A 12268-nucleotide genomic window follows, 5' to 3' on the forward strand; every position below is an offset into this window, starting at 1 on the left:
AATATAAACAAAGGCAACAGGGATAGTTGTTGTTGTTGTGGTCTTCAGTCCTGAGACTGGTTTGATGCAGCTCTCCATGCTACTCTATGCTGTGCAAGATTCTTCATTTCCCAGTACCTACTGCAGCCTACATCCTTCTGAATCTGCTTAGTGTATTCATCTCTTGGTCTCCCTCTACGATTTTTACCCTCCACGCTGCCCTCCAATACTAAATTGGTGGACCCTTGATGCCTCAGAACATGTCCTACCAACCGATCCCTTCTTCAGGTCAAGTTGTGCCACAAGCTCCTCTTCTCCCCAATTCTATTCAATACCTGATCATTAGTTATTTGATCTACCCATCTAATCTTCAGCATTCTTATGTAGCACCGCATTTCGGAAGCTTCTACTCTCTTCTTGTCCAAACTATTTATCGTCCATGTTTCACTTCCATACATGGCTACACTCCATGGAAATACTTTCAGAAACGACTTCCTGACACTTAAACCTGTACTCGATGTTAACAAATTTCTCTTCTTCAGAAATTGCCAGTCTACATTTTATATCTTCTCTACTTCGACCATCATCAGTTATTTTGCTCCCCAAATAGCAAAACTCCTTTACTACTTTAAGTGTCTCATTTCCTAATCTAATTCCCTCAGCATCACCCGACTTAATTCGACTACATTCCATTATCCTCGTTTTGCTTTTGTTGATGTTCATCTCATATCCTCCTCTCAAGACACTGTCCATTCCATTCAACTGCTCTTCCAAGCCCTTTGCTGTCTCTGACAGAATTACAATGTCACCGGCGAACCTCAAAGCTTTTATTTCTTCTCCATGGATTTTAATACCTTTGCTCAATATACAGATTGAATAACATCGGGGAGAGGCTACAACCCTGTCTTACTCCCTTCCCAACCACTGGTTCCCTTTCATGTCCCTCGATAGTATGCGTTGATTAAAACAAGAGTCTTTATTCCGACCACCAGATTCATAGACCATACAGTGTGATTTATCGGCAGGGAAGCTGTCAAAGCGGACATCTACAAAAAGGCAAAAAATTAATAAGTTTATTTTTATTAAGTACACTTAATAACAGAGTAACATAAACTCTGAATGCTGTAGATTGTTCTGTGGTGCCCATTTCTATGCAAATGGTAGCGATGTTCTTGACTTAAAAAAAAGAAGAAAAACAGTCTTAAATGCTGGTTTAGAAGTACAAATACAGGACACTCAGAAACAAGCCGAAAAACTTGTAAGGATGTTGCAAAGTAGGTTTTCTGAGAAATGTTGGTTAAGAAAAAAAATTCGATACTTGTCGCCGTTTCTGAGTTAATTAACACTGAGGTTAGCCAATCAGGCCGTTGCGCGCGTAGATTGAAGCGGCTCACGATGTACAATTAGTGTTAGGTTTTTTTTCAGTGCGTAGATGATAGCGCTCGCGGCTCCTCAGCCTTTGCCTCGGGTCTGATCCTTCCTACCATTCCACGTCCAATTTTTGTATCACTCTGTCATTCGGTTTTAGGAAACAAAACGAGGAACACGTTTGGCGGCACCGTCTCTGGCGGGCAGGTCGAATTTCCCAGCGCAAAGACCTGATTGTATAACTTCATTTCCCGGGTTCGATTCCCGGCGGGGTCAGGGATTTTCTCTGCCTCGTGATGCCTGGGTGTTGTGTGCTGTCCTTAGGTTAGTTAGGTTTAATTAGTTCTAAGTTCTAGGGGACTGATGACCATACAAGTTAAGTCCCATAGTGCTCAGAGCCATTTGAACCAATTTTTATATCTTCATTGACGTATCAAACTCTTTCCTGAACAATTATTTCTCAGCACAATCCAGCCCAAATCACCCCTAGAAGATTTTAAAAATGTTTCTGATTACCGTATTAGTAAAGTTCAGTATAGTCTTACTACTTCGCTGTAGCGTTCCTTACTATTGTGTTCCACAGTAATGTTACTTATATAGATGCGCCGGCCGCGATTGTCGAAGATGGAGCCGATACCTCATAAAGTTGATTACTAAAACTAACAGCAAGCAAATACCTTGGACAAACTGTGCCAATACATCGTGACTTTAACCTTTCTAAAACCACACGGGAAAGCTACACATACGTTGTAGGCGGGAAGGACAAAATGTCTTGTGCTGTAACATTGAATATATTGTCTGACCATAGCCTGAAAGAACTAGTGCAACAATCCGAGTGCAAAAGACATTTTAAACCGCCTACCTGCAAACAGACACCAACTTTTCGAGACTGTCTCAGAAGACAGAGGAATTAACGACCAAGATGTTACTACACGAACGATGGTCTTCAAGAAAGGTAGGAGAGTATTTGTATTTGGTCAAACTGATAGTCACTATCAGCTTACGGCTGACTGAGAATATCTAGTTCAGAGATGGTAAATGCAACAAGATTAGGGTTAAACCTGAAACATATCATGAACGGTATTATAAATAAATACATGCCAATTAAAGTAATAAAAGATGGGAAAAATCATGCTTCACTGAAATGTACAGTTCGGAGAATGTTGCGCAAACAAAGACCATAACTCTCTCGCCGCGTAAATGACTACAGGGAAACGGATGCAGAAAATAAACAGTAACTACTGCATACGTGTGAATCCTACAGTAACTTTGAAAATAATATCTGCCGAAATATGTATCGGTAAATCCGGTGAAGTTCAGGTCGTATATAAAGTCGCTGAAGAGATTATAATCTTCCAATCAATCTCTACATCTACATCTACATTTATACTCCGCAAGCCACCCAACGGTGTGTGGCGGAGGGCACTTTACGTGCCACTGTCATTATCTCCCTTTCCTGTTCCGGTCGCGTATGGTTCGCGGGAAGAACGACTGTCTGAAAGCCTCTGTGCGCGCTCTAATATCTCTAATTTTACATTCGTGATCTCCTCGGGAAGTATAAGTAGGGGGAAGCAATATATTCGATACCTCATCCAGAAACGCACCCTCTCGAAACCTGGCGAGCAAGCTACACCGCGATGCAGAGCGCCTCTCTTGCAGAGTCTGCCACTTGAGTTTGTTAAACATCTCCGTAACGCTATCACAGTTACCAAATAACCCTGTGACGAAACGCGCCGCTCTTCTTTGGATCTTCTCTATCTCCTCCGTCAACCCGATCTGGTACGGATCCCACACTGATGAGCAATACTCAAGTATAGGTCGAACGAGTGTTTTGTAAGCCACCTCCTTTGTTGATGGACTACATTTTCTAAAGACTCTCCCAATGAATCTCAACCTGGTACCCATCTTACCAACAATTAATTTTATATGATCATTCCACTTCAAATCGTTCCGCACGCATACTCCCAGATGTTTTACAGAAGTAACTGCTACCAGTGTTTGTTCCGCTATCATATAATCATACAATAAAGGATCCTTCTTTCTATGTATTCACAATACATTACATTTGTCTATGTTAAGGGTCAGTTGCCACTCCCTGCACCAAGTGCCTATCCGCTGCAGATCTTCCTGCATTTCGCTACAATTTTCTAATGCTGCAACTTCTCTGTATACTACAGCATCATCCGCGAAAAGCCGCATGGAATTCCGACACTATCTACTAGGTCATTTATATATATTGTGAAAAGCAATGGTCCTATAACACTCCCTTGTGGCACGCCAGAGGTTACTTTAATGTCTGTAGACGTCTCTCCGTTGATAACAACATGCTGTGTTCTGTTTGCTAAAAACTCTTCAATCCAGCCACACAGCTGGTCTGATATTCCGTAGGCTCTTACTTTGTTTATCAGGCGACAGTGCGGAACTGTATCGAACGCCTTCCGGAAGTCAAGAAAAATAGCATATACCTGGGAGCCTGTATCTAATATTTTCTGGGTCTCATGAACAAATAAAGCGAGTTGGGTTTCACACGATCGCTGTTTCCGGAATCCATGTTGATTCCTACATAGTAGATTCTGAGTTTCCAAAAACGACATGATACTCGAGCAAAACACATGTTCCAAAATTCTACAACAGATCGACGTCAGAGATATAGGTCTATAGTTTTGCGCATCTGCTCGACGACCCTTCTTGAAGATTGGGACTACCTGTGCTCTTTTCCAATCATTTGGAACCTTCTGTTCCTCTAGAGACTTGCGGTACACGGCTGTTAGAAGGGGGGCAAGTTCTTTCGCGTACTCTGTGTAGAATCGAATTGGTATCCCGTCAGGTCCAGTGGACTTTCCTCTGTTGAGTGATTCCAGTTGCTTTTCTATTCCTTGGACACTTATTTCGATGTCAGCCATTTTTTCGTTGGTGGGAGGATTTAGAGAAGGAACTGCAGTGCGGTCTTCCTCTGTGAAACAGCTTTGGAAAAAGGTGTTTAGTATTCCAGCTTTACGCTTGTCATCCTCTGTTTCAATGCCGTCATCATCCCGGAGTGTCTGGACATGACGTTTCGAGCCACTTACTGATTTAACGTAAGACCAGAACTTCCTAGGATTTTCTGTCAAGTCGGTACCTAGTATTTTACTTTTGAATTCAATGAACGCTTCACGCATAGCCCTCCTTACGCTAACTTTGACATCGTTTAGCTTCTGTTTGTCTGAGAGGTTTTGGCTGCGTTTAAACTTGGAGTGAAGCTCTCTTTGCTTTCGCAGTAGTTTCCTAACTTTGTTGTTGTACCACGGTGGGTTTTGCCCGTCCCTCACAGTTTTACTAGGCACGTACCTGTCTAAAACGCATTTTACGATTGCCTTGAACTTTTTCCATAAACACTCAACATTGTCAGTGTCGGAACAGAAATTTTCGTTTTGATCTGTTAGGTAGTCTGAAATCTGCCTTCTATTACTCTTGCTAAACAGATAAACCTTCCTCCCTTTTTTTATATTCCTATTAACTTCCATATTCAGGGATGCTGCAACGGCCTTATGATCACTGATTCCCTGTTCTGCACTTACAGAGTCGAAAAGTTCGGGTCTGTTTGTTATCAGTAGGTCCAAGATGTTATCTCCACGAGTCGGTTCTCTGTTTAATTGCTCGAGGTAATTTTCGGATAGTGCACTCAGTATAATGTCACTCGATGCTCTGTCCCTACCACCCGTCCTAAACATCTGAGTGTCCCAGACTATATCTGGTAAATTGAAATCTCCACCTAAGACCATAACATGCTGAGAAAATTTATGTGAAATGTATTCCAATTTTTCTCTCAGTTGTTCTGCCACTAATGCTGCTGAGTCGGGGGGTCGGTAAAAGGAGCCAATTATTAACCTAGCTCGGTTGTTGAGTGTAACCTCCACCCATAATAATTCACAGGAACTATCCACTTCTACTTCACTACAGGATAAACTACTACTAACAGCGACGAACACTCCACCACCGGTTGCATGCAATCTATCCTTTCTAAACACCGTCTGTGCCTTTGTAAAAATTTCGGCAGAATTTATCTCTAGCTTCAGCCAGCTTTCTGTACCTATAACGATTTCAGCTTCGGTGCTTTCTATCAGCGCTTGAAGTTCCGGTACTTTACCAACGCAGCTTCGACAGTTTACAATTACAATACCGATTGCTGCTTGGTCTCGCGTATCTCCAGCTATTGCTGAAACTGTAAACAGCAAAATGGGATCAGAAATATTATATGCAGTAGTTTAATTATGTAATATAGCATGATGATATTTTTTTACCATCGTTTAACCGAAGCACAGGTACATAAACGAGTGGTATTGAAAAAATAATCAACACTTCTTTAAAGACAATAAGCCTTGAAGGATTTCCAGTCCATTTTTGTTTAATACACTACGGAATGACCCTGCAGCCTATGTCATATTTATGGAGAACCTCTACCGTATTAAAACGGGAATGAAAGCCCCTTCAGCGGGAGTCAAAATGTAGTAAAATAAACGATTAAAAGAATCAAAACTCAGAAACAACTATGGTCGTTATAATATATTTGATACACATATAAATCTCGGGGTGATCTGATTGGGCATAGAGACGACCCGGTAATTGGGCAAATAGTATCGCACCACTGAACAAAGTGTTTGCAGCAGGTGACAGCTCGGTGCAACTCGAACAAGTGGTTTTCTGCGTAGCAATGTGTTGACACACAGCAGCTTTCATTTTCTGTTTTGTGTAGGTTTTAACTTAACCCATTTGTTCGTCAGCGCCGGCTGACGTAATCCCCGCATGTAGAGCACTCGGCGGCCGGCACGGTCTTCCTGTATTTGCACCCGAGGCGGCTAATACCCGCAGTAACTCTCTTGCACAAGCACTTTTATCGTAATACTCGGAGACCGGGGTTAGACAAGTAAGTGCAGGTGGGTACTTTTAGAACAATGTACAGGATCGCAACAATTCGTCCATTCAAGAAGGAGAGAAAATTTATATAACAGAGCTGCATCATGAAGTCAAGAAGAAGATACGAGGCCACGCCAAATAATATGTGTTGTCTGTGAAAATCTGACTAGGTCTCTGAGGAAACAGTCATTGATTGGAAGCAATTTGACTTTATTATCTCAATATTAGTGAAACGTCCCCTTAGAAAAATTTATACATGACTGTGCTTAAACTGACACACAATATTTTTAGCGCAACGCAATCTGACTTTCAAAAATCCCTACAAACGAATGGCCCTGACTAACATTAACCTATACCTTTCACAAATCACTTACCTCACAAAAATCTTCATTACTCGAACTACTGCAATACAGCGAGCGCCACTACTGCCAGCTAAATAAAAGATTCAAACTACGGAATGCACTAACTACTGATAGGGATAGTTAGCAAATGAAAGATTTTAATAGAGAACAAACAATGTATTTACCTTAATAGTCATAATATATATAGCAGTTCATGACATCTAGTCTTACAAATTTCAAAACTCCGCCATCTCTCTCCCCACATCCACCACTGCTGGCGGCTCACCTCCAACTGCGCAACGCTACGCGCTGTTCACGTCCAGCTGCCCAACACTACAATGGCAGACAACAATGCAAACTAGCCACAGACTGCACACAGCACAGCCAGTGATTTTCATACAGAGAGCGCTACGTGGCGGCGGCGTTACCAATATAAGAACCTAAACAGCCTACTTACATTAGGCGTTTAGGGCATTGCCATCACCAGATATCTGTATAAACGAAGGTAAAGTAACGTGTAAGGCAGACTGGTGAAAGTTTGCTGGTTGCCATACTAAGGCAACAAATTTTCGGCACCAAACGGCTTTGATTTCGATTCGATTGGATTGATTTGGGGGAAGAGACCAAACAGCGAGGTTATCGGTCTAATCAGATTAGGGAAGGATGAGGAAGGAAGTCAGCCGTGCCCTGTCGAAGGAACCATCCCAGAATTTGCCTGAAGCGATTTAGGGAACTCACGGAAAACCTAAATGAGGATCGCCGGACGCGGGATTGAACCGTCGTCCTCCCGAATGCGCGTTTTGTGTGCTAACCATTGCGCCACCTCGCTCGGTCAGACGGCGTTGATGCGGCGGATGTGTCGTTATGTAGTGACGAAGTGTAAACCACATTTGCGCGAAATTCTGACTAGGTATCTGAGGAAAAAGTCATTAATTGGAAGCAATTTGACTTTATTATCTCAATATTACGTGTTTAGGTCATTGCCATCACCAGATATCTGTATAAACGAAGGTAAAGTAACGTGTAAAGCAGACTGGTGAAAGTTTGCTGGTTGTCATACTAAGACAACAAATTTTCTGCACCAAACGATTTTGATTTCGCTTCGATTGGACTGATCTGGGGGAAGAGACCAAACAGCGAGGTTATCGGTGTCATCGGATTAGGGAAGGATGGGGAAGGAAGTCGTTCGTGCCCTGTCAAAGGAACCATCCCAGCATTTGCCTGAAGCGATTTAGGGAAGTCACGGAAAACCTCAATCAGGATGGCCGGACGCAGCATTGAAGCGTCGTCCTCCCGAATGCGAGTCCTGTGTGCTAACCACTGCGCCACCTCGCTCGGTCAGACGGCGTTGATGCGGCGGGTGTGTCGCTATGTAGTGACAAAGTGTAAACTACATTTGCCTCACGAATAAATAATAAACGCATATAACTGAAGATAAATAGTAGAGGGCGCATGTAGGTCCCTCGCGACTGCAGCGCTCTTCACGGCGACGGGCACGCTACGTAGTGGCGCGGTGTGTGATCCTGGACGCTGTCGCAGTCGCCGGGGGCTTGGCGGTAAACCGTGCGGTGGATCTGTTGGTGAACAGCTGCCGGAGGTAATGCAGGGGCCGCGCCGTGACCGCGAAGCATATCCATGCATGTGGTGGCTGAATATCCAGGGGCCCTGCACTGCATATGTACACTGAGGTTGTAACAACACAAACGTTATCCTACTATATATGTAATACATTTTTTCTTCTGAATTTCAATAAGTTTGTATAATCGATGTTCTGATTTCATTTCTTTTTTTTTTTTTGTTTCATGCCATTATGTTGAAGAAGCTATAAACAATTTTCGATGTAAAATTTAATATTTATGTCAAATTTCAAGCAATGTTGTAATCGAAGGGAAGTGTACCTAATGTTGGAAATATTGTTAGATGTGAAAGATGTAATTGTATGCCTGGTCCATACGTAGGTAATGTATTAGAATATGTGGAATGTAAAACCTTTGGTGAATACCCTGTCTGTAGGGGAGCAGGAAAAGGTGGAGGTAAGCGAGCGCGGGAAAATACACACGGGCACGGTACGGCACAACGGGCTCAGCAGTAGTAGTAGTCGGAGCTGGGCATCGATCTGAGAAACACGTGCTTGATCGAGGAGGCTCTCCTGGAAAAAGTGGTTTCGTTGAGCCTCGGATGCGCTGTTTCCGACGTCTATACAGCATGGCAATATTCCATAGGCACTAAATGGAAAAGTATTGCGATGCTATGAAGAAGTGAAGTGCCGATATTTCATGAGCCATTGCTGTAATTGCACGTGTGCTTTGTGCCTCGCCATCTCGCCGCCTGCCGACCGCCTCATCGATACGAACAGGTAGAAACTTTCAGTACTGTATTCGTATGGACCAGTGTCACTTTTGCTACATACTGTTCAATAATAACTTAAATTTTACCAGAACTGTCCTATCAATTAATTATCCTCACAACTAACCTAGACAGGGCCCTTTCCACATGTTGTGCAATCCGAGTATCCTAAGATGAAGATTTAAAGTTTCTGTTAATAATAATTACCTGCAGACCTATCTATGTTAGAATGATATTTAAAGAACTTTGTTGTTAATGAAATACTGGACGAATAATATAGGTCTGACCAAGTTGGAAGATAATATCGAAATTGGTTTAGTAATGAAGTTTATTTAAATTGAGACAAAAATAACGGTAGTTAAATGAGCAGGAAATAAGACAAAAAGAGTGGTAAATCATATATTGGAAATCTAGAATGCTTAAGACTCTCAATGATCAAACTTTCACTACAGTGATCATAACAATTTCAGGGTCCCCCCCCCTTTTTCCTTTCTTTCTTTTCTATTCATTTGAATCCTGAAATGTACTGAACTGCTTTGACCAGCAAAGTTAAAGTCAATATAAAACCTAAATTTATCAGTGTTTTACCCTTCTTAAAATTGACATTGTATGTGTGTTTCAAAAGTGCTGTTTCTAGGGTAACCTATGCCCGATTTCAGTCGGATCAATAGACAATACGCAGTTTGTAGTAATCATTATAGTGTATTGTTGGGTATTTATGGTGTGTCCATATTAGTACAGAAAGTGAGATTCTTAGTTCAGTAGATTTTTCTGATTCTAAAATTTACCATATAATGCAGTATTACTACGTGTTGTTATGCTTGCACGTACATCCACTTGTACAAGGAAAAAACTCACTTAATGCCTAATTAGGCTGGCGACCGTATTATTAACAATTGGTAGCATCTGCTGTGTATGTTTCTTGTCCATCCTAACGTGTAGTTGCACTTTAGACTTGCTTGACGTATCATTGTTGTTACTGAGTGAGCGTAAGGCTGATTTTGCCTCCATTCAGGCACACGCGGTCAACATATTTACTAAAATCCTTTCTTATAAGGTGAAGCCCGTCAACTTACCATAGTACAGGCTTTAAAGAGTTAACGTACGCGAGAGCGTACACGTTACAAGGTGACAAAAGTTATGAGATAGCGATATGCACGTATACAAATGGCGGTGATAGCGCGCACACAAGGTGTAAAACGGCAGTGCATTGGCGGAGGTGTCATTTGCACTCAGGTGACTCATCTGAAAAGGTTTCCGACGTCTGCGTGGAGTTCTGAGTGCTAACGGTACAGTAAAACTGCCTGAAGTAGTCGCAGAAATCAACGTTGGACGTACGACGAGTGTATCCGATAGTACAGTGCTATGTAATGTGGCGGTAATGAGCTGTGGCCGAAGACGACCGAGGCCAGTGCCGTTGCTAACAGCTCGACATTGGTTGCAGCGTCTCTCCGGAATCGTGACCATTTCGGTTGGACTGTGGTCGAAGGGGTAAACCGCGGCCTGATCAGATGACTACCGATTTCAGTTGGTAAGAGCTGATGGTAAGGTTCGAATATGGCGCAGATTCCACGAAGCTGTGGACCCAAGTTGGCTACAAGGCATTGTGAAAGCTGGTGGTGGCTGTGTTTGCGTCGAATGAACTGCATCCTCTGATCCAGCTGAACCGATCATTCAGTGGGGTTGGGGTTGTTTGGAGGAAGAGACCAAACATCGAGGTCATCGGTCTCATCGGATTAGGGAAGGACGGCGAAGGAATTCGGCCGTGCCCTTTCAGAGGAACCATCCCGGCATTTGCCTGGAGCGATTTAGGGAAATCACGGAAAACCTAAATCAGGATGGCCGGACGCGGGATTGAACCGTCGTCCTCCCGAATACGAGTCCAGTGTGCTATCCACTGCGCCACCTCGCTCGGTGATCATTCAGTGAAAATTGTTATTGTTGTGTTGGCAGAAGAGCCAACACCGTCTTACCAGAGGAGGCCGAAATGCACGCTTTTTAGCTCACGCAGGCTGGCGTGAGAAGGGAAGAACTATACTGACGTGAGGTCTGGAACATGACAAGGGATGAGAATTGAGAAATTGGGCGTAATTAGTGATACTTAACTTTAATCCATTAATGATGAACGGCGCTATTGACGGTACATGATTCACAATATTGTCTGTTCAGAATACATTCGTGAAGAATATGGCGCCTTGCTAGGTCGCAGCAAATGACGTAGCTGAAGGCTATGCTAAACTGTCGTCTCTGCAAGAGAGATCGTATGTAGTCAGTGAACCATCGCTAGCAAAGTCGGCTGTACAACTGGGGCGAGTGCTGGGGAGTCTCTCTAGACTAGACCTGCCGTGTAGCGGCGCTCGGTTTGCAATCACTGATAGTGGCGACACGCGGGTCCGACGTATACCAACGGACCGCGATCGATTTAAAGGCTACCACCTAGCAAGTGTGGTGTCTGGCGGTGACACCACAGTTATCTTCGCCATCTGGAGACCATTTGCAGCCATTCATCGGCAATGTTGGGCTACTTGGAGACCATCTGCTGCCATTCATTGCCTTCATGTTCCTGAACAACTGTGTCATGTCACCAGGCCACAACCGTTCGCGATTATTTCTAATAAAATTCTGGATAATTCAGGCGACTCGTGTGGCCACCCATATCGCCCCACATACATCTCATGGAACATTTATGGGACGTAATTGAGAGTTCAGTTCGTGCAGAATATCCTGCATCGGTATGTTGTTGTTGTGGTCTTCAGTCCTGAGACTGGTCTGATGCAGCTCTCCATGCTAATCTATCCTGTGCAAGCTTCTTCATCTCCCAGTACCTACTGCAACCTACATCCTTCTGAATCTGCTTAGTGTATTCATCTCTTCGTCTCCCCCTACGATTTTTGCCCTCCACGCTGCCCTCCAATATTAAATTAGAGATCCCTTGATGCCTCAGAACATGTCATACCAACCGATCCCTTCTTCTGGTCAAGTTGTGCCACAAACTTCTCTTCTCCCCAATCCTCTTCAATACTTCCTCATTAGTTATGTGATCTACCCATCTAATCTTCAGCATTCTTCTGTAGCACCACATTTCGAAAGCATCTATTCTCTTCTTGTCCAAACTATTTACCGTCTATGTTTCACTTCCATACATGGCTACACTCCACACGAATACTTTCAGAAATGACTTCCTGACACTTAAATCTATACTCGATGTTAACAAATTTCTCTTCTTCAGAAACGCTTTCCTTGCCATTGCCAGTCTACGTTTTATATCCTCTCTACTTCGACCATCATCAGTTATTTTGCTCCCCAAATAGCAAAACTCCTTTACTACTTTAAGTGTCTCA

The sequence above is a fragment of the Schistocerca cancellata genome, chromosome 9 (assembly GCF_023864275.1).
Source record: "Schistocerca cancellata isolate TAMUIC-IGC-003103 chromosome 9, iqSchCanc2.1, whole genome shotgun sequence".
Classification (NCBI taxonomy): domain Eukaryota; kingdom Metazoa; phylum Arthropoda; class Insecta; order Orthoptera; family Acrididae; genus Schistocerca; species Schistocerca cancellata.